This window comes from Denticeps clupeoides, unplaced genomic scaffold (genome assembly GCF_900700375.1).
Source record: "Denticeps clupeoides unplaced genomic scaffold, fDenClu1.1, whole genome shotgun sequence".
Taxonomy (NCBI): Eukaryota; Metazoa; Chordata; class Actinopteri; order Clupeiformes; family Denticipitidae; genus Denticeps; species Denticeps clupeoides.
Window position 1 is genome coordinate 5001 of NW_021629974.1, and position 19177 is coordinate 24177.

Here is a 19177-nt window from a genome sequence, read left to right on the forward strand (position 1 = left end):
ATATTGGTTTTCTAGGGGTTAAGTTTAGGTTTTGAGGTTGTGGTTGGCGTTAGGTTTTAATTTGTGCTCTATTTGGCTGCTAAAAACCCCCCTTGCCATCAAACCCTCAATACACTTACCCTCTTTAACCACAAACATCAACTGGCAGTGAAATAAAGATTTTCAGACTCTTAAATTCTTTAACCTGCACTTAGTTTAGCATAACAGGTAAGTATTTGTGTTTAGCTTCTGTCCTGTGCTGAATTAAGCTTACAGGTAAGTAAAGATTTGTTCATATAATCCGTGCTAATAATTGAGCTTAACGGATGTTGTAGGGGTTCCAAATTATGCTGAATTGAGCATTATTCTGTGTTCATTTATGTTTGTGGGAGAGGGCCAGTCTCCCACAACAAGCAGCAGGACCTGTCGCGATATTTCGGTCGTGTTTGACCTTCTTCAGGCGTGTCTCTGCTGCAACTGAGTCTGAATTCTGAACAATCTTATTTAACAGCAGGTAAGTATTTAACTTTACTGTTTAAACATGGCTTAGTTGTTTTTTGCCAGGTGCCAGTACTTGGTCCCGTCCTCCGACAGGAAGTCCCCTTTCGGAGGGTAGGGTGGGAACGGATCCAGTCCAGAGATACGCTTACTGTCCCCTGCAGGATCTGGCTGGTTAGGTTAGGGGAATTTAACCGGCGCCCAAAGCCGAGGCCAGGACCACCGTTGTGCACTCTCACGATACAGGGGAAGCTCACGCACCCCAAACTTTCACCGGTCCCACCCAAACAAACATTTAGTCCCATTTAGGGTTCTTAGTGATCTAGTTAGACCGACTTTATCCAGTTAGGGCTACAAAATATTGGTTTTCTAGGGGTTAAGTTTAGGTTTTGAGGTTGTGGTTGGCGTTAGGTTTTAATTTGTGCTCTATTTGGCTGCTAAAAACCCCCCTTGCCATCAAACCCTCAATACACTTACCCTCTTTAACCACAAACATCAACTGGCAGTGAAATAAAGCTTTTCAGACTCTTAAATTCTTTAACCTGCACTTAGTTTAGCATAACAGGTAAGTATTTGTGTTTAGCTTCTGTCCTGTGCTGAATTAAGCTTACAGGTAAGTAAAGATTTGTTCATATAATCCGTGCTAATAATTGAGCTTAACGGATGTTGTAGGGGTTCCAAATTATGCTGAATTGAGCATTATTCTGTGTTCATTTATGTTTGTGGGAGAGGGCCAGTCTCCCACAACAAGCAGCAGGACCTGTCGCGATATTTCGGTCGTGTTTGACCTTCTTCAGGCGTGTCTCTGCTGCAACTGAGTCTGAATTCTGAACAATCTTATTTAACAGCAGGTAAGTATTTAACTTTACTGTTTAAACATGGCTTAGTTGTTTTTTGCCAGGTGCCAGTACTTGGTCCCGTCCTCCGACAGGAAGTCCCCTTTCGGAGGGTAGGGTGGGAACGGATCCAGTCCAGAGATACGCTTACTGTCCCCTGCAGGATCTGGCTGGTTAGGTTAGGGGAATTTAACCGGCGCCCAAAGCCGAGGCCAGGACCACCGTTGTGCACTCTCACGATACAGGGGAAGCTCACGCACCCCAAACTTTCACCGTTCCCACCCAAACAAACATTTAGTCCCATTTAGGGTTCTTAGTGATCTAGTTAGACCGACTTTATCCAGTTAGGACTACAAAATATTGGTTTTCTAGGGGTTAAGTTTAGGTTTTGAGGTTGTGGTTGGCGTTAGGTTTTAATTTGTGCTCTATTTGGCTGCTAAAACCCCCCCTTGCCATCAAACCCTCAATACACTTACCCTCTTTAACCACAAACATCAACTGGCAGTGAAATAAAGATTTTCAGACTCTTAAATTCTTTAACCTGCACTTAGTTTAGCATAACAGGTAAGTATTTGTGTTTAGCTTCTGTCCTGTGCTGAATTAAGCTTACAGGTAAGTAAAGATTTGTTCATATAATCCGTGCTAATAATTGAGCTTAACGGATGTTGTAGGGGTTCCAAATTATGCTGAATTGAGCATTATTCTGTGTTCATTTATGTTTGTGGGAGAGGGCCAGTCTCCCACAACAAGCAGCAGGACCTGTCGCGATATTTCGGTCGTGTTTGACCTTCTTCAGGCGTGTCTCTGCTGCAACTGAGTCTGAATTCTGAACAATCTTATTTAACAGCAGGTAAGTATTTAACTTTACTGTTTAAACATGGCTTAGTTGTTTTTTGCCAGGTGCCAGTACTTGGTCCCGTCCTCCGACAGGAAGTCCCCTTTCGGAGGGTAGGGTGGGAACGGATCCAGTCCAGAGATACGCTTACTGTCCCCTGCAGGATCTGGCTGGTTAGGTTAGGGGAATTTAACCGGCGCCCAAAGCCGAGGCCAGGACCACCGTTGTGCACTCTCACGATACAGGGGAAGCTCACGCACCCCAAACTTTCACCGTTCCCACCCAAACAAACATTTAGTCCCATTTAGGGTTCTTAGTGATCTAGTTAGACCGACTTTATCCAGTTAGGACTACAAAATATTGGTTTTCTAGGGGTTAAGTTTAGGTTTTGAGGTTGTGGTTGGCGTTAGGTTTTAATTTGTGCTCTATTTGGCTGCTAAAACCCCCCCTTGCCATCAAACCCTCAATACACTTACCCTCTTTAACCACAAACATCAACTGGCAGTGAAATAAAGATTTTCAGACTCTTAAATTCTTTAACCTGCACTTAGTTTAGCATAACAGGTAAGTATTTGTGTTTAGCTTCTGTCCTGTGCTGAATTAAGCTTACAGGTAAGTAAAGATTTGTTCATATAATCCGTGCTAATAATTGAGCTTAACGGATGTTGTAGGGGTTCCAAATTATGCTGAATTGAGCATTATTCTGTGTTCATTTATGTTTGTGGGAGAGGGCCAGTCTCCCACAACAAGCAGCAGGACCTGTCGCGATATTTCGGTCGTGTTTGACCTTCTTCAGGCGTGTCTCTGCTGCAACTGAGTCTGAATTCTGAACAATCTTATTTAACAGCAGGTAAGTATTTAACTTTACTGTTTAAACATGGCTTAGTTGTTTTTTGCCAGGTGCCAGTACTTGGTCCCGTCCTCCGACAGGAAGTCCCCTTTCGGAGGGTAGGGTGGGAACGGATCCAGTCCAGAGATACGCTTACTGTCCCCTGCAGGATCTGGCTGGTTAGGTTAGGGGAATTTAACCGGCGCCCAAAGCCGAGGCCAGGACCACCGTTGTGCACTCTCACGATACAGGGGAAGCTCACGCACCCCAAACTTTCACCGCTCCCACCCAAACAAACATTTAGTCCCATTTAGGGTTCTTAGTGATCTAGTTAGACCGACTTTATCCAGTTAGGGCTACAAAATATTGGTTTTCTAGGGGTTAAGTTTAGGTTTTGAGGTTGTGGTTGGCGTTAGGTTTTAATTTGTGCTCTATTTGGCTGCTAAAAACCCCCCTTGCCATCAAACCCTCAATACACTTACCCTCTTTAACCACAAACATCAACTGGCAGTGAAATAAAGATTTTCAGACTCTTAAATTCTTTAACCTGCACTTAGTTTAGCATAACAGGTAAGTATTTGTGTTTAGCTTCTGTCCTGTGCTGAATTAAGCTTACAGGTAAGTAAAGATTTGTTCATATAATCCGTGCTAATAATTGAGCTTAACGGATGTTGTAGGGGTTCCAAATTATGCTGAATTGAGCATTATTCTGTGTTCATTTATGTTTGTGGGAGAGGGCCAGTCTCCCACAACAAGCAGCAGGACCTGTCGCGATATTTCGGTCGTGTTTGACCTTCTTCAGGCGTGTCTCTGCTGCAACTGAGTCTGAATTCTGAACAATCTTATTTAACAGCAGGTAAGTATTTAACTTTACTGTTTAAACATGGCTTAGTTGTTTTTTGCCAGGTGCCAGTACTTGGTCCCGTCCTCCGACAGGAAGTCCCCTTTCGGAGGGTAGGGTGGGAACGGATCCAGTCCAGAGATACGCTTACTGTCCCCTGCAGGATCTGGCTGGTTAGGTTAGGGGAATTTAACCGGCGCCCAAAGCCGAGGCCAGGACCACCGTTGTGCACTCTCACGATACAGGGGAAGCTCACGCACCCCAAACTTTCACCGTTCCCACCCAAACAAACATTTAGTCCCATTTAGGGTTCTTAGTGATCTAGTTAGACCGACTTTATCCAGTTAGGACTACAAAATATTGGTTTTCTAGGGGTTAAGTTTAGGTTTTGAGGTTGTGGTTGGCGTTAGGTTTTAATTTGTGCTCTATTTGGCTGCTAAAAACCCCCCTTGCCATCAAACCCTCAATACACTTACCCTCTTTAACCACAAACATCAACTGGCAGTGAAATAAAGATTTTCAGACTCTTAAATTCTTTAACCTGCACTTAGTTTAGCATAACAGGTAAGTATTTGTGTTTAGCTTCTGTCCTGTGCTGAATTAAGCTTACAGGTAAGTAAAGATTTGTTCATATAATCCGTGCTAATAATTGAGCTTAACGGATGTTGTAGGGGTTCCAAATTATGCTGAATTGAGCATTATTCTGTGTTCATTTATGTTTGTGGGAGAGGGCCAGTCTCCCACAACAAGCAGCAGGACCTGTCGCGATATTTCGGTCGTGTTTGACCTTCTTCAGGCGTGTCTCTGCTGCAACTGAGTCTGAATTCTGAACAATCTTATTTAACAGCAGGTAAGTATTTAACTTTACTGTTTAAACATGGCTTAGTTGTTTTTTGCCAGGTGCCAGTACTTGGTCCCGTCCTCCGACAGGAAGTCCCCTTTCGGAGGGTAGGGTGGGAACGGATCCAGTCCAGAGATACGCTTACTGTCCCCTGCAGGATCTGGCTGGTTAGGTTAGGGGAATTTAACCGGCGCCCAAAGCCGAGGCCAGGACCACCGTTGTGCACTCTCACGATACAGGGGAAGCTCACGCACCCCAAACTTTCACCGCTCCCACCCAAACAAACATTTAGTCCCATTTAGGGTTCTTAGTGATCTAGTTAGACCGACTTTATCCAGTTAGGGCTACAAAATATTGGTTTTCTAGGGGTTAAGTTTAGGTTTTGAGGTTGTGGTTGGCGTTAGGTTTTAATTTGTGCTCTATTTGGCTGCTAAAAACCCCCCTTGCCATCAAACCCTCAATACACTTACCCTCTTTAACCACAAACATCAACTGGCAGTGAAATAAAGCTTTTCAGACTCTTAAATTCTTTAACCTGCACTTAGTTTAGCATAACAGGTAAGTATTTGTGTTTAGCTTCTGTCCTGTGCTGAATTAAGCTTACAGGTAAGTAAAGATTTGTTCATATAATCCGTGCTAATAATTGAGCTTAACGGATGTTGTAGGGGTTCCAAATTATGCTGAATTGAGCATTATTCTGTGTTCATTTATGTTTGTGGGAGAGGGCCAGTCTCCCACAACAAGCAGCAGGACCTGTCGCGATATTTCGGTCGTGTTTGACCTTCTTCAGGCGTGTCTCTGCTGCAACTGAGTCTGAATTCTGAACAATCTTATTTAACAGCAGGTAAGTATTTAACTTTACTGTTTAAACATGGCTTAGTTGTTTTTTGCCAGGTGCCAGTACTTGGTCCCGTCCTCCGACAGGAAGTCCCCTTTCGGAGGGTAGGGTGGGAACGGATCCAGTCCAGAGATACGCTTACTGTCCCCTGCAGGATCTGGCTGGTTAGGTTAGGGGAATTTAACCGGCGCCCAAAGCCGAGGCCAGGACCACCGTTGTGCACTCTCACGATACAGGGGAAGCTCACGCACCCCAAACTTTCACCGTTCCCACCCAAACAAACATTTAGTCCCATTTAGGGTTCTTAGTGATCTAGTTAGACCGACTTTATCCAGTTAGGACTACAAAATATTGGTTTTCTAGGGGTTAAGTTTAGGTTTTGAGGTTGTGGTTGGCGTTAGGTTTTAATTTGTGCTCTATTTGGCTGCTAAAAACCCCCCTTGCCATCAAACCCTCAATACACTTACCCTCTTTAACCACAAACATCAACTGGCAGTGAAATAAAGATTTTCAGACTCTTAAATTCTTTAACCTGCACTTAGTTTAGCATAACAGGTAAGTATTTGTGTTTAGCTTCTGTCCTGTGCTGAATTAAGCTTACAGGTAAGTAAAGATTTGTTCATATAATCCGTGCTAATAATTGAGCTTAACGGATGTTGTAGGGGTTCCAAATTATGCTGAATTGAGCATTATTCTGTGTTCATTTATGTTTGTGGGAGAGGGCCAGTCTCCCACAACAAGCAGCAGGACCTGTCGCGATATTTCGGTCGTGTTTGACCTTCTTCAGGCGTGTCTCTGCTGCAACTGAGTCTGAATTCTGAACAATCTTATTTAACAGCAGGTAAGTATTTAACTTTACTGTTTAAACATGGCTTAGTTGTTTTTTGCCAGGTGCCAGTACTTGGTCCCGTCCTCCGACAGGAAGTCCCCTTTCGGAGGGTAGGGTGGGAACGGATCCAGTCCAGAGATACGCTTACTGTCCCCTGCAGGATCTGGCTGGTTAGGTTAGGGGAATTTAACCGGCGCCCAAAGCCGAGGCCAGGACCACCGTTGTGCACTCTCACGATACAGGGGAAGCTCACGCACCCCAAACTTTCACCGCTCCCACCCAAACAAACATTTAGTCCCATTTAGGGTTCTTAGTGATCTAGTTAGACCGACTTTATCCAGTTAGGGCTACAAAATATTGGTTTTCTAGGGGTTAAGTTTAGGTTTTGAGGTTGTGGTTGGCGTTAGGTTTTAATTTGTGCTCTATTTGGCTGCTAAAAACCCCCCTTGCCATCAAACCCTCAATACACTTACCCTCTTTAACCACAAACATCAACTGGCAGTGAAATAAAGATTTTCAGACTCTTAAATTCTTTAACCTGCACTTAGTTTAGCATAACAGGTAAGTATTTGTGTTTAGCTTCTGTCCTGTGCTGAATTAAGCTTACAGGTAAGTAAAGATTTGTTCATATAATCCGTGCTAATAATTGAGCTTAACGGATGTTGTAGGGGTTCCAAATTATGCTGAATTGAGCATTATTCTGTGTTCATTTATGTTTGTGGGAGAGGGCCAGTCTCCCACAACAAGCAGCAGGACCTGTCGCGATATTTCGGTCGTGTTTGACCTTCTTCAGGCGTGTCTCTGCTGCAACTGAGTCTGAATTCTGAACAATCTTATTTAACAGCAGGTAAGTATTTAACTTTACTGTTTAAACATGGCTTAGTTGTTTTTTGCCAGGTGCCAGTACTTGGTCCCGTCCTCCGACAGGAAGTCCCCTTTCGGAGGGTAGGGTGGGAACGGATCCAGTCCAGAGATACGCTTACTGTCCCCTGCAGGATCTGGCTGGTTAGGTTAGGGGAATTTAACCGGCGCCCAAAGCCGAGGCCAGGACCACCGTTGTGCACTCTCACGATACAGGGGAAGCTCACGCACCCCAAACTTTCACCGTTCCCACCCAAACAAACATTTAGTCCCATTTAGGGTTCTTAGTGATCTAGTTAGACCGACTTTATCCAGTTAGGACTACAAAATATTGGTTTTCTAGGGGTTAAGTTTAGGTTTTGAGGTTGTGGTTGGCGTTAGGTTTTAATTTGTGCTCTATTTGGCTGCTAAAACCCCCCCTTGCCATCAAACCCTCAATACACTTACCCTCTTTAACCACAAACATCAACTGGCAGTGAAATAAAGATTTTCAGACTCTTAAATTCTTTAACCTGCACTTAGTTTAGCATAACAGGTAAGTATTTGTGTTTAGCTTCTGTCCTGTGCTGAATTAAGCTTACAGGTAAGTAAAGATTTGTTCATATAATCCGTGCTAATAATTGAGCTTAACGGATGTTGTAGGGGTTCCAAATTATGCTGAATTGAGCATTATTCTGTGTTCATTTATGTTTGTGGGAGAGGGCCAGTCTCCCACAACAAGCAGCAGGACCTGTCGCGATATTTCGGTCGTGTTTGACCTTCTTCAGGCGTGTCTCTGCTGCAACTGAGTCTGAATTCTGAACAATCTTATTTAACAGCAGGTAAGTATTTAACTTTACTGTTTAAACATGGCTTAGTTGTTTTTTGCCAGGTGCCAGTACTTGGTCCCGTCCTCCGACAGGAAGTCCCCTTTCGGAGGGTAGGGTGGGAACGGATCCAGTCCAGAGATACGCTTACTGTCCCCTGCAGGATCTGGCTGGTTAGGTTAGGGGAATTTAACCGGCGCCCAAAGCCGAGGCCAGGACCACCGTTGTGCACTCTCACGATACAGGGGAAGCTCACGCACCCCAAACTTTCACCGTTCCCACCCAAACAAACATTTAGTCCCATTTAGGGTTCTTAGTGATCTAGTTAGACCGACTTTATCCAGTTAGGACTACAAAATATTGGTTTTCTAGGGGTTAAGTTTAGGTTTTGAGGTTGTGGTTGGCGTTAGGTTTTAATTTGTGCTCTATTTGGCTGCTAAAAACCCCCCTTGCCATCAAACCCTCAATACACTTACCCTCTTTAACCACAAACATCAACTGGCAGTGAAATAAAGCTTTTCAGACTCTTAAATTCTTTAACCTGCACTTAGTTTAGCATAACAGGTAAGTATTTGTGTTTAGCTTCTGTCCTGTGCTGAATTAAGCTTACAGGTAAGTAAAGATTTGTTCATATAATCCGTGCTAATAATTGAGCTTAACGGATGTTGTAGGGGTTCCAAATTATGCTGAATTGAGCATTATTCTGTGTTCATTTATGTTTGTGGGAGAGGGCCAGTCTCCCACAACAAGCAGCAGGACCTGTCGCGATATTTCGGTCGTGTTTGACCTTCTTCAGGCGTGTCTCTGCTGCAACTGAGTCTGAATTCTGAACAATCTTATTTAACAGCAGGTAAGTATTTAACTTTACTGTTTAAACATGGCTTAGTTGTTTTTTGCCAGGTGCCAGTACTTGGTCCCGTCCTCCGACAGGAAGTCCCCTTTCGGAGGGTAGGGTGGGAACGGATCCAGTCCAGAGATACGCTTACTGTCCCCTGCAGGATCTGGCGGGTTAGGTTAGGGGAATTTAACCGGCGCCCAAAGCCGAGGCCAGGACCACCGTTGTGCACTCTCACGATACAGGGGAAGCTCACGCACCCCAAACTTTCACCGTTCCCACCCAAACAAACATTTAGTCCCATTTAGGGTTCTTAGTGATCTAGTTAGACCGACTTTATCCAGTTAGGGCTACAAAATATTGGTTTTCTAGGGGTTAAGTTTAGGTTTTGAGGTTGTGGTTGGCGTTAGGTTTTAATTTGTGCTCTATTTGGCTGCTAAAAACCCCCCTTGCCATCAAACCCTCAATACACTTACCCTCTTTAACCACAAACATCAACTGGCAGTGAAATAAAGATTTTCAGACTCTTAAATTCTTTAACCTGCACTTAGTTTAGCATAACAGGTAAGTATTTGTGTTTAGCTTCTGTCCTGTGCTGAATTAAGCTTACAGGTAAGTAAAGATTTGTTCATATAATCCGTGCTAATAATTGAGCTTAACGGATGTTGTAGGGGTTCCAAATTATGCTGAATTGAGCATTATTCTGTGTTCATTTATGTTTGTGGGAGAGGGCCAGTCTCCCACAACAAGCAGCAGGACCTGTCGCGATATTTCGGTCGTGTTTGACCTTCTTCAGGCGTGTCTCTGCTGCAACTGAGTCTGAATTCTGAACAATCTTATTTAACAGCAGGTAAGTATTTAACTTTACTGTTTAAACATGGCTTAGTTGTTTTTTGCCAGGTGCCAGTACTTGGTCCCGTCCTCCGACAGGAAGTCCCCTTTCGGAGGGTAGGGTGGGAACGGATCCAGTCCAGAGATACGCTTACTGTCCCCTGCAGGATCTGGCTGGTTAGGTTAGGGGAATTTAACCGGCGCCCAAAGCCGAGGCCAGGACCACCGTTGTGCACTCTCACGATACAGGGGAAGCTCACGCACCCCAAACTTTCACCGTTCCCACCCAAACAAACATTTAGTCCCATTTAGGGTTCTTAGTGATCTAGTTAGACCGACTTTATCCAGTTAGGACTACAAAATATTGGTTTTCTAGGGGTTAAGTTTAGGTTTTGAGGTTGTGGTTGGCGTTAGGTTTTAATTTGTGCTCTATTTGGCTGCTAAAAACCCCCCTTGCCATCAAACCCTCAATACACTTACCCTCTTTAACCACAAACATCAACTGGCAGTGAAATAAAGATTTTCAGACTCTTAAATTCTTTAACCTGCACTTAGTTTAGCATAACAGGTAAGTATTTGTGTTTAGCTTCTGTCCTGTGCTGAATTAAGCTTACAGGTAAGTAAAGATTTGTTCATATAATCCGTGCTAATAATTGAGCTTAACGGATGTTGTAGGGGTTCCAAATTATGCTGAATTGAGCATTATTCTGTGTTCATTTATGTTTGTGGGAGAGGGCCAGTCTCCCACAACAAGCAGCAGGACCTGTCGCGATATTTCGGTCGTGTTTGACCTTCTTCAGGCGTGTCTCTGCTGCAACTGAGTCTGAATTCTGAACAATCTTATTTAACAGCAGGTAAGTATTTAACTTTACTGTTTAAACATGGCTTAGTTGTTTTTTGCCAGGTGCCAGTACTTGGTCCCGTCCTCCGACAGGAAGTCCCCTTTCGGAGGGTAGGGTGGGAACGAATCCAGTCCAGAGATACGCTTGCTGTCCCCTGCAGGATCTGGCGGGTTAGGTTAGGGGAATTTAACCGGCGCCCAAAGCCGAGGCCAGGACCACCGTTGTGCACTCTCACGATACAGGGGAAGCTCACGCACCCCAAACTTTCACCGTTCCCACCCAAACAAACATTTAGTCCCATTTAGGGTTCTTAGTGATCTAGTTAGACCGACTTTATCCAGTTAGGGCTACAAAATATTGGTTTTCTAGGGGTTAAGTTTAGGTTTTGAGGTTGTGGTTGGCGTTAGGTTTTAATTTGTGCTCTGTTTGGCTGCTAAAAACCCCCCTTGCCATCAAACCCTCAATACACTTACCCTCTTTAACCACAAACATCAACTGGCAGTGAAATAAAGCTTTTCAGACTCTTAAATTCTTTAACCTGCACTTAGTTTAGCATAACAGGTAAGTATTTGTGTTTAGTTTCTGTCCTGTGCTGAATTAAGCTTACAGGTAAGTAAAGATTTGTTCATATAATCCGTGCTAATAATTGAGCTTAACGGATGTTGTAGGGGTTCCAAATTATGCTGAATTGAGCATTATTCTGTGTTCATTTATGTTTGTGGGAGAGGGCCAGTCTCCCACAACAAGCAGCAGGACCTGTCGCGATATTTCGGTCGTGTTTGACCTTCTTCAGGCGTGTCTCTGCTGCAACTGAGTCTGAATTCTGAACAATCTTATTTAACAGCAGGTAAGTATTTAACTTTACTGTTTAAACATGGCTTAGTTGTTTTTTGCCAGGTGCCAGTACTTGGTCCCGTCCTCCGACAGGAAGTCCCCTTTCGGAGGGTAGGGTGGGAACGGATCCAGTCCAGAGATACGCTTACTGTCCCCTGCAGGATCTGGCTGGTTAGGTTAGGGGAATTTAACCGGCGCCCAAAGCCGAGGCCAGGACCACCGTTGTGCACTCTCACGATACAGGGGAAGCTCACGCACCCCAAACTTTCACCGTTCCCACCCAAACAAACATTTAGTCCCATTTAGGGTTCTTAGTGATCTAGTTAGACCGACTTTATCCAGTTAGGGCTACAAAATATTGGTTTTCTAGGGGTTAAGTTTAGGTTTTGAGGTTGTGGTTGGCGTTAGGTTTTAATTTGTGCTCTGTTTGGCTGCTAAAAACCCCCCTTGCCATCAAACCCTCAATACACTTACCCTCTTTAACCACAAACATCAACTGGCAGTGAAATAAAGCTTTTCATGACTCTTAAATTCTTTAACCTGCACTTAGTTTAGCATAACAGGTAAGTATTTGTGTTTAGTTTCTGTCCTGTGCTGAATTAAGCTTACAGGTAAGTAAAGATTTGTTCATATAATCCGTGCTAATAATTGAGCTTAACGGATGTTGTAGGGGTTCCAAATTATGCTGAATTGAGCATTATTCTGTGTTCATTTATGTTTGTGGGAGAGGGCCAGTCTCCCACAACAAGCAGCAGGACCTGTCGCGATATTTCGGTCGTGTTTGACCTTCTTCAGGCGTGTCTCTGCTGCAACTGAGTCTGAATTCTGAACAATCTTATTTAACAGCAGGTAAGTATTTAACTTTACTGTTTAAACATGGCTTAGTTGTTTTTTGCCAGGTGCCAGTACTTGGTCCCGTCCTCCGACAGGAAGTCCCCTTTCGGAGGGTAGGGTGGGAACGGATCCAGTCCAGAGATACGCTTACTGTCCCCTGCAGGATCTGGCTGGTTAGGTTAGGGGAATTTAACCGGCGCCCAAAGCCGAGGCCAGGACCACCGTTGTGCACTCTCACGATACAGGGGAAGCTCACGCACCCCAAACTTTCACCGTTCCCACCCAAACAAACATTTAGTCCCATTTAGGGTTCTTAGTGATCTAGTTAGACCGACTTTATCCAGTTAGGACTACAAAATATTGGTTTTCTAGGGGTTAAGTTTAGGTTTTGAGGTTGTGGTTGGCGTTAGGTTTTAATTTGTGCTCTGTTTGGCTGCTAAAACCCCCCCTTGCCATCAAACCCTCAATACACTTACCCTCTTTAACCACAAACATCAACTGGCAGTGAAATAAAGATTTTCAGACTCTTAAATTCTTTAACCTGCACTTAGTTTAGCATAACAGGTAAGTATTTGTGTTTAGCTTCTGTCCTGTGCTGAATTAAGCTTACAGGTAAGTAAAGATTTGTTCATATAATCCGTGCTAATAATTGAGCTTAACGGATGTTGTAGGGGTTCCAAATTATGCTGAATTGAGCATTATTCTGTGTTCATTTATGTTTGTGGGAGAGGGCCAGTCTCCCACAACAAGCAGCAGGACCTGTCGCGATATTTCGGTCGTGTTTGACCTTCTTCAGGCGTGTCTCTGCTGCAACTGAGTCTGAATTCTGAACAATCTTATTTAACAGCAGGTAAGTATTTAACTTTACTGTTTAAACATGGCTTAGTTGTTTTTTGCCAGGTGCCAGTACTTGGTCCCGTCCTCCGACAGGAAGTCCCCTTTCGGAGGGTAGGGTGGGAACGGATCCAGTCCAGAGATACGCTTACTGTCCCCTGCAGGATCTGGCTGGTTAGGTTAGGGGAATTTAACCGGCGCCCAAAGCCGAGGCCAGGACCACCGTTGTGCACTCTCACGATACAGGGGAAGCTCACGCACCCCAAACTTTCACCGCTCCCACCCAAACAAACATTTAGTCCCATTTAGGGTTCTTAGTGATCTAGTTAGACCGACTTTATCCAGTTAGGGCTACAAAATATTGGTTTTCTAGGGGTTAAGTTTAGGTTTTGAGGTTGTGGTTGGCGTTAGGTTTTAATTTGTGCTCTGTTTGGCTGCTAAAAACCCCCCTTGCCATCAAACCCTCAATACACTTACCCTCTTTAACCACAAACATCAACTGGCAGTGAAATAAAGCTTTTCAGACTCTTAAATTCTTTAACCTGCACTTAGTTTAGCATAACAGGTAAGTATTTGTGTGTAGTTTCTGTCCTGTGCTGAATTAAGCTTACAGGTAAGTAAAGATTTGTTCATATAATCCGTGCTAATAATTGAGCTTAACGGATGTTGTAGGGGTTCCAAATTATGCTGAATTGAGCATTATTCTGTGTTCATTTATGTTTGTGGGAGAGGGCCAGTCTCCCACAACAAGCAGCAGGACCTGTCGCGATATTTCGGTCGTGTTTGACCTTCTTCAGGCGTGTCTCTGCTGCAACTGAGTCTGAATTCTGAACAATCTTATTTAACAGCAGGTAAGTATTTAACTTTACTGTTTAAACATGGCTTAGTTGTTTTTTGCCAGGTGCCAGTACTTGGTCCCGTCCTCCGACAGGAAGTCCCCTTTCGGAGGGTAGGGTGGGAACGGATCCAGTCCAGAGATACGCTTACTGTCCCCTGCAGGATCTGGCTGGTTAGGTTAGGGGAATTTAACCGGCGCCCAAAGCCAAGGCCAGGACCACCGTTGTGCACTCTCACGATACAGGGGAAGCTCACGCACCCCAAACTTTCACCGTTCCCACCCAAACAAACATTTAGTCCCATTTAGGGTTCTTAGTGATCTAGTTAGACCGACTTTATCCAGTTAGGGCTACAAAATATTGGTTTTCTAGGGGTTAAGTTTAGGTTTTGAGGTTGTGGTTGGCGTTAGGTTTTAATTTGTGCTCTGTTTGGCTGCTAAAACCCCCCCTTGCCATCAAACCCTCAATACACTTACCCTCTTTAACCACAAACATCAACTGGCAGTGAAATAAAGCTTTTCATGACTCTTAAATTCTTTAACCTGCACTTAGTTTAGCATAACAGGTAAGTATTTGTGTTTAGTTTCTGTCCTGTGCTGAATTAAGCTTACAGGTAAGTAAAGATTTGTTCATATAATCCGTGCTAATAATTGAGCTTAACGGATGTTGTAGGGGTTCCAAATTATGCTGAATTGAGCATTATTCTGTGTTCATTTATGTTTGTGGGAGAGGGCCAGTCTCCCACAACAAGCAGCAGGACCTGTCGCGATATTTCGGTCGTGTTTGACCTTCTTCAGGCGTGTCTCTGCTGCAACTGAGTCTGAATTCTGAACAATCTTATTTAACAGCAGGTAAGTATTTAACTTTACTGTTTAAACATGGCTTAGTTGTTTTTTGCCAGGTGCCAGTACTTGGTCCCGTCCTCCGACAGGAAGTCCCCTTTCGGAGGGTAGGGTGGGAACGAATCCAGTCCAGAGATACGCTTGCTGTCCCCTGCAGGATCTGGCGGGTTAGGTTAGGGGAATTTAACCGGCGCCCAAAGCCGAGGCCAGGACCACCGTTGTGCACTCTCACGATACAGGGGAAGCTCACGCACCCCAAACTTTCACCGTTCCCACCCAAACAAACATTTAGTCCCATTTAGGGTTCTTAGTGATCTAGTTAGACCGACTTTATCCAGTTAGGGCTACAAAATATTGGTTTTCTAGGGGTTAAGTTTAGGTTTTGAGGTTGTGGTTGGCGTTAGGTTTTAATTTGTGCTCTGTTTGGCTGCTAAAACCCCCCCTTGCCATCAAACCCTCAATACACTTACCCTCTTTAACCAGAAACATCAACTGGCAGTGAAATAAAGCTTTTCTGACTCTTAAATTCTTTAACCTGCACTTAGTTTAGCATAACAGGTAAGTATTTGTGTTTAGTTTCTGTCCTGTGCTGAATTAAGCTTACAGGTAAGTAAAGATTTGTTCATATAATCCGTGCTAATAATTGAGCTTAACGGATGTTGTAGGGGTTCCAAATTATGCTGAATTGAGCATTATTCTGTGTTCATTTATGTTTGTGGGAGAGGGCCAGTCTCCCACAACAAGCAGCAGGACCTGTCGCGATATTTCGGTCGTGTTTGACCTTCTTCAGGCGTGTCTCTGCTGCAACTGAGTCTGAATTCTGAACAATCTTATTTAACAGCAGGTAAGTATTTAACTTTACTGTTTAAACATGGCTTAGTTGTTTTTTGCCAGGTGCCAGTACTTGGTCCCGTCCTCCGACAGGAAGTCCCCTTTCGGAGGGTAGGGTGGGAACGAATCCAGTCCAGAGATACGCTTGCTGTCCCCTGCAGGATCTGGCGGGTTAGGTTAGGGGAATTTAACCGGCGCCCAAAGCCGAGGCCAGGACCACCGTTGTGCACTCTCACGATACAGGGGAAGCTCACGCACCCCAAACTTTCACCGTTCCCACCCAAACAAACATTTAGTCCCATTTAGGGTTCTTAGTGATCTAGTTAGACCGACTTTATCCAGTTAGGGCTACAAAATATTGGTTTTCTAGGGGTTAAGTTTAGGTTTTGAGGTTGTGGTTGGCGTTAGGTTTTAATTTGTGCTCTGTTTGGCTGCTAAAAACCCCCCTTGCCATCAAACCCTCAATACACTTACCCTCTTTAACCACAAACATCAACTGGCAGTGAAATAAAGCTTTTCTGACTCTTAAATTCTTTAACCTGCACTTAGTTTAGCATAACAGGTAAGTATTTGTGTTTAGTTTCTGTCCTGTGCTGAATTAAGCTTACAGGTAAGTAAAGATTTGTTCATATAATCCGTGCTAATAATTGAGCTTAACGGATGTTGTAGGGGTTCCAAATTATGCTGAATTGAGCATTATTCTGTGTTAATTTATGTTTGTGGGAGAGGGCCAGTCTCCCACAACAAGCAGCAGGACCTGTCGCGATATTTCGGTCGTGTTTGACCTTCTTCAGGCGTGTCTCTGCTGCAACTGAGTCTGAATTCTGAACAATCTTATTTAACAGCAGGTAAGTATTTAACTTTACTGTTTAAACATGGCTTAGTTGTTTTTTGCCAGGTGCCAGTACTTGGTCCCGTCCTCCGACAGGAAGTCCCCTTTCGGAGGGTAGGGTGGGAACGAATCCAGTCCAGAGATACGCTTGCTGTCCCCTGCAGGATCTGGCGGGTTAGGTTAGGGGAATTTAACCGGCGCCCAAAGCCGAGGCCAGGACCACCGTTGTGCACTCTCACGATACAGGGGAAGCTCACGCACCCCAAACTTTCACCGTTCCCACCCAAACAAACATTTAGTCCCATTTAGGGTTCTTAGTGATCTAGTTAGACCGACTTTATCCAGTTAGGGCTACAAAATATTGGTTTTCTAGGGGTTAAGTTTAGGTTTTGAGGTTGTGGTTGGCGTTAGGTTTTAATTTGTGCTCTGTTTGGCTGCTAAAAACCCCCCTTGCCATCAAACCCTCAATACACTTACCCTCTTTAACCACAAACATCAACTGGCAGTGAAATAAAGCTTTTCTGACTCTTAAATTCTTTAACCTGCACTTAGTTTAGCATAACAGGTAAGTATTTGTGTTTAGTTTCTGTCCTGTGCTGAATTAAGCTTACAGGTAAGTAAAGATTTGTTCATATAATCCGTGCTAATAATTGAGCTTAACGGATGTTGTAGGGGTTCCAAATTATGCTGAATTGAGCATTATTCTGTGTTCATTTATGTTTGTGGGAGAGGGCCAGTCTCCCACAACAAGCAGCAGGACCTGTCGCGATATTTCGGTCGTGTTTGACCTTCTTCAGGCGTGTCTCTGCTGCAACTGAGTCTGAATTCTGAACAATCTTATTTAACAGCAGGTAAGTATTTAACTTTACTGTTTAAACATGGCTTAGTTGTTTTTTGCCAGGTGCCAGTACTTGGTCCCGTCCTCCGACAGGAAGTCCCCTTTCGGAGGGTAGGGTGGGAATGAATCCAGTCCAGAGATACGCTTGCTGTCCCCTGCAGGATCTGGCGGGTTAGGTTAGGGGAATTTAACCGGCGCCCAAAGCCGAGGCCAGGACCACCGTTGTGCACTCTCACGATACAGGGGAAGCTCACGCACCCCAAACTTTCACCGTTCCCACCCAAACAAACATTTAGTCCCATTTAGGGTTCTTAGTGATCTAGTTAGACCGACTTTATCCAGTTAGGGCTACAAAATATTGGTTTTCTAGGGGTTAAGTTTAGGTTTTGAGGTTGTGGTTGGCGTTAGGTTTTAATTTGTGCTCTGTTTGGCTGCTAAAACCCCCCCTTGCCATCAAACCCTCAATACACTTACCCTCTTTAACCAGAAACATCAACTGGCAGTGAAATAAAGCTTTTCTGACTCTTAAATTCTTTAACCTGCACTTAGTTTAGCATAACAGGTAAGTATTTGTGTTTAGTTTCTGTCCTGTGCTGAATTAAGCTTACAGGTAAGTAAAGATTTGTTCATATAATCCGTGCTAATAATTGAGCTTAACGGATGTTGTAGGGGTTCCAAATTATGCTGAATTGAGCATTATTCTGTGTTCATTTATGTTTGTGGGAGAGGGCCAGTCTCCCACAACAAGCAGCAGGACCTGTCGCGATATTTCGGTCGTGTTTGACCTTCTTCAGGCGTGTCTCTGCTGCAACTGAGTCTGAATTCTGAACAATCTTATTTAACAGCAGGTAAGTATTTAACTTTACTGTTTAAACATGGCTTAGTTGTTTTTTGCCAGGTGCCAGTACTTGGTCCCGTCCTCCGACAGGAAGTCCCCTTTCGGAGGGTAGGGTGGGAACGAATCCAGTCCAGAGATACGCTTGCTGTCCCCTGCAGGATCTGGCGGGTTAGGTTAGGGGAATTTAACCGGCGCCCAAAGCCGAGGCCAGGACCACCGTTGTGCACTCTCACGATACAGGGGAAGCTCACGCACCCCAAACTTTCACCGTTCCCACCCAAACAAACATTTAGTCCCATTTAGGGTTCTTAGTGATCTAGTTAGACCGACTTTATCCAGTTAGGGCTACAAAATATTGGTTTTCTAGGGGTTAAGTTTAGGTTTTGAGGTTGTGGTTGGCGTTAGGTTTTAATTTGTGCTCTGTTTGGCTGCTAAAACCCCCCCTTGCCATCAAACCCTCAATACACTTACCCTCTTTAACCAGAAACATCAACTGGCAGTGAAATAAAGCTTTTCTGACTCTTAAATTCTTTAACCTGCACTTAGTTTAGCATAACAGGTAAGTATTTGTGTTTAGTTTCTGTCCTGTGCTGAATTAAGCTTACAGGTAAGTAAAGATTTGTTCATATAATCCGTGCTAATAATTGAGCTTAACGGATGTTGTAGGGGTTCCAAATTATGCTGAATTGAGCATTATTCTGTGTTCATTTATGTTTGTGGGAGAGGGCCAGTCTCCCACAACAAGCAGCAGGACCTGTCGCGATATTTCGGTCGTGTTTGACCTTCTTCAGGCGTGTCTCTGCTGCAACTGAGTCTGAATTCTGAACAATCTTATTTAACAGCAGGTAAGTATTTAACTTTACTGTTTAAACATGGCTTAGTTGTTTTTTGCCAGGTGCCAGTACTTGGTCCCGTCCTCCGACAGGAAGTCCCCTTTCGGAGGGTAGGGTGGGAACGAATCCAGTCCAGAGATACGCTTGCTGTCCCCTGCAGGATCTGGCGGGTTAGGTTAGGGGAATTTAACCGGCGCCCAAAGCCGAGGCCAGGACCACCGTTGTGCACTCTCACGATACAGGGGAAGCTCACGCACCCCAAACTTTCACCGTTCCCACCCAAACAAACATTTAGTCCCATTTAGGGTTCTTAGTGATCTAGTT